Source organism: Triticum dicoccoides, chromosome 2A (genome assembly GCF_002162155.2).
Source record: "Triticum dicoccoides isolate Atlit2015 ecotype Zavitan chromosome 2A, WEW_v2.0, whole genome shotgun sequence".
In the NCBI taxonomy this organism is placed as follows: Eukaryota; Viridiplantae; Streptophyta; class Magnoliopsida; order Poales; family Poaceae; genus Triticum; species Triticum dicoccoides.
The window spans coordinates 414,076,148-414,080,825 of record NC_041382.1 but is presented as its reverse complement, the minus strand read 5'-3'; positions in this window follow the sequence as shown (position 1 = coordinate 414,080,825).

Here is a 4,678-nt window from a genome sequence, read left to right as displayed (position 1 = left end):
CGATGACCGTTTGCCATCTTCTCCTTGGACGCCCATGGCAATTCGATAGAGGAGTCATCCACAACGGCTGAACGAATCACTATATCTTCAAGATGAAGGCAAGGAGTATGTACTTCGTCCCATGTCTCCAAGCCAAGTGATCGTCGACAAGCAAGCCACCCATCGTGGAGATCATAGTGAGAGAGCGAGCCACCAAAAAGAGAGTGAGTGCCACAAGCCCAAATCGAACACCTCCACAATGAGCGAAAAGAAGAACTTAGCCCTATTTTCCACCAAAAGTGAGATAAGAGGAGTGTGTGAGAACCCATCTAGTGTCCTACACTACGTCCTTTTGTGCAAGGACAATGCACCACAAGCTAACACCTCTCACACTCTTCCTGTAGTGTTGTCTTCTCTTTTGAAGGAATTTCACGATGTTTTCCCCGACGAGCTACCTCCGGGACTACCTCCACTACAAGGCATTGAGCACCGCATCGACCTCATCCCTAGAGAACCTCTTCAGAACAAAGCTCCCTACCGCGTCAACCCCGAAGAAACCAAAGAAGTACAAAGGCAAGTAAAGCATCTCATAGACCATGGACATGTGCGTGAAAGTTTGAGCCCTTGTGCCGTCCCGGTCATTCTTCTGCCAAAACGAGACGGTAGCTTTCGCATGTGCTCCGATTGTAGATCTATCAATGCTATCACCGTTCATTATAGGTATCCCATTCCATGCCTTGATGATATGCTTGATGAACTTAACGGTGCCACTATCTTTTTGAAAATTGATCTTAAGAGTGGTTTACGCATACAAGAGGGTGATGAATGGAAAACCGCTTTCAAAACCAGGTTTGGCTTGTATGAGTGGTTAGTCATGACTATGGGAACCACCCGGTACTTTTATGCATCTTATGAATCATATCTTTCGCCCTTACATTGGTGTGTTTGTTGTGGTCTAAGTCGGTGTCAAAACCGGCGGATCTCGGGTAGGGGATCCCGAACTGTGCATCTAGGCGGATGGTAACAGGAGGCAGGGACACGATGTTTACCCAGGTTTAGGCCCTCTTGATGGAGGTAAAACCCTACGTCCCGCTAGATTGTTCTTGATAATATGAGTAGTACAAGAGTTTATCTACCACGAGATCAGAGAGGCTAAACCCTAGAAGCTAGCCCATGGTATGATTGTTGTTGTTTGTCCTGCGGACTAAACCCTCCGGTTTATATAGACATCGGAGGGGGCTAGGGTTACACAGAGTCGGTTACAAGGAAGGAGATCTACATATCTGTATTGCCAAGCTTGCTTTCCACGCCAAGGAGAGTCCCATCCGGACACGGGACAAAGTCTTCAATCTTGTATCTTCATAGTCCAACAGTCCGGCCAAAGGATATAATCCGGCTGTCCGGATACCCCCTAATCCAGGACTCCCTCAGTAGCCCCTGAACCAGGCTTCAATGACGATGAGTCCGGCGCGCAGATTGTCTTCGGCATTGCAAGGCGGGTTCCTCCTCCGAATACTTCATAGAAGATTTTGAACACGAGGATCGTGTCCGGCTCTGCAAAACAAGTTCCACATACCACCATAGAGAGAATAATATTTCCACAAATCTAATCTGCTGACATACCCCGTAGCGTGACATCACACCACAACCAGGTCTTTATTCGAATCGTTTTTCATAACCAATCTCAGCGTGTTTCGCAAGGCGGTTTCCTTGGCACGTCTTGTCGAAGCAAAGATCGTGTCCCCTTTATTACGGGATTCTCATCAATACGGACATGGGTAACCCAACCGTGCCTATTGGCAGGACTCCTAGATCTTAGGCAAGTCCCAAACGGCTACGAGGAGGATGCTTGATATTCACCCTCTTTATAAAGGGGACAAGGCTTTTTCTTTTTTCCCTCTCGTGCTTAATCAAATCCTTCCCCCGCCTCGAGTTCTAACACCCAAAACTAAGGTCAGGCGCTTAGGACCTTCAACTATGTCCGGATCCAACCTTCAAGGTCGGTCGATGCCTTCCTCCGTCACGGAGGAGGACATCAAGAAGTTGAGAGAAGCCAGATATCTGACCGCCGAAATTTCGCATCGGCTGCCTGCCCGAGGGCAGGTCATCCCTACTCCCGAACCCAACGAGAGCGTCGTGTTCATCTCCCACTTCCTCTAAGGACTAGGCCTCACTCTGGATCCCTTTGTTAGGGGTCTTATGTTCTATTACGGGCTAGATTTTCATGATCTGGCCCCGAATTCGCTTCTTCACATCTCGACATTTATTGTCGTATGTGAGGCCTTCCTCCGCATTACCCCTCACTTCGGCCTGTGGCTCAAGACCTTCGATGTGAAGTCGAAGATGATCGAGGGGCAGCATGCAGCGTGCGGAGGCGCTTCAATAAGCAAAATTGCTGATGCTCCATGTCCTGAGGGTTACTTCCCAGAGGTGTCTGGATTGTGGCAGCGGGAGTGGTTCTACATCACAGCTCCAAGAAGTGCCAAGTGGGTAGATGCCCCCGCCTTTCGCTCAGGCCGCCCACCAAAACTGATGACACGGATCAGCAGGGGTCTGAGCTGGGGTCCAGCCAAGGACGTGCCAACACTGCAAAGCCGTATCCGAGATCTCTTTGAGAGATATTTCAGTCTGGTTATGGTAGTGCAAGTCATGCTAGTTCGTCAAGTCCAGCCTTGCAAACGCTGGCCCCTTCGCATGTGGGAATTCAACCTGGAAGAACCGCGAGCTATTCAACATGTCCTCGGCATGACGCACGAAGAGATGTACAAATTGTTCTTCGGACCACAAATAATGTGTCCGGACATCACTCAGGATGCAGGTCTGAGCTGCAATCGCCCGGATACCCAAGTAAGTAGCCCCGCATCCGAACACACTGTCTGTTTATTTATCGCAACATTGCCCTAAAAAGCCGCTCTTTGACCCAGGATTGGATAGTGAAGGCAAAGTTGATCAGGTGTTTGGCCCCCTCCCTGAGACCTCACCAAATCATGTGCTAACCAGGATGTTGGAGATCGTGCCTTATCAAGCACCCTCAGGAGAAGATCAAGGGGGGAACAAGGAGGCTAGCGCCTCCGCGAAGGAGGTTAGCTGGGGGGAGGAACTGAAACTTCCTCTCCCCAGGGACGGAAGAGAACCGCCTCTGAGGACCCGGAGACAACAGTCTCCAAACGGGGGAAGAAATCTCCGCCGGAGGGTCCTGCCCTCGGGGATACCCTGGCCACACTATGCCCTCAAGGGGATCAGCCCTCCACCGAGCTGTAAGTAAAAGGGTAAATGAAAATATTTTGCTTTAACTCTAAGGAAAATAACCGTGGCATTTATCTTGCAGTTCGGATCTTAGCCCTTCTCAGCAGAGCTTGTCTTCAGGGGATCTTCTGTTGGGGAACGTTGCAGAAAATTAAAATTTTTCCTACGGTTTCACCAAGATCCTTCTATGAGTTCATCTAAGCAACGAGTCAAGGGAGAGAGTTTGCATCTACATACCACTTGTAGATCGAGTGCGGAAGCTTTCAAGGGGATGGTGATGAGGGAGTCGTACTCGCCGTGATTCGGATCACCGATGACCAAGTGCTGAACGGACAGCACCTCCGTGTTCAACACACGTACAGTACGGGCGACGTCTCCTCCGTCTTGATCCAGCAAGTAAGAAGGAGAGGTTGAGGAAGACAGCTCCAACAGCAGAACGACGGCGTGGTGTTGTTGGTGCAGCAGTACTCCGACAGGGCTTCGCCAAGCACGTACGGAGGAGGAGAGGTGTTGGGGAGGGGAGGGGCTGCGCCTTGGCTTGTCGTGTGGCTGCCCTCCCCTCACCCCTCTATTTATAGGGGAAGGGGCAAGGGGGGCCGGCCCTCTAGGGGAAACCCTAGAGGGGGCGGCGGCCAAAGGGAGAGGGGAAAGAGGGGAGGCTTGCCCCCCAAGCTAGGGGGGCGCCCCCTTTAGGGTTTCCCCCTCCCATGCCTTAGCCGCATGGGCCTAGGTGGGGAGGCGCGCCCAGCCCACCAGGGGCTGGCTCCCACTCCCACACAGCCCATGTGCCCCCCCCCCGGGAGGGGTGGCCCCTCCCGGTGGACCCCCGGAACCCTTCCGGTGGCCCTGGTACAATGCCGGTATGCCCCCGAAACTTTCCGGAGTCCGTTTAACAACTTTCCATATATAAATCTTTACCTCGGACCATTCCGGAACTCCTCGTGACGTCTGGCATCTCATCCGGGACTCCGAACAACATTCGGTAATCACATACAAGTCTTCCTAATAACCCTAGCGTCACCGAACCTTAAGTGTGTAGACCCTACGGGTTCGGGAGACATGCAGACATGACCGAGATGCTCTCAGGTCAATAACCAACAGCGGGATCTGGATACCCATGTTGGCTCCCACATGCTCCTCGATGTTGTCATCGGATGAACCACGATGTCAAGGGTTCAAGCAACCCCGTATACTATTCCCTTTGTCAGACGGTATGTTACTTGCCCGAGACTCGATCGTCGGTATCCCAATACCTCGTTCAGTCTCGTTACCGGCAAGTCACTTTACTCGTACCGTAATGCATGATCCCGTGACCAGACACTTGGCCACCTTGAGCTCATTATGATGATGCACTACCGAGTGGGCCCAGTGATACCTCTCCGCAACACGGAGTGACAAATCCCAGTCTCGATCCGTGTCAACCCAACAGACACTTTCGGAGATACCTATAATG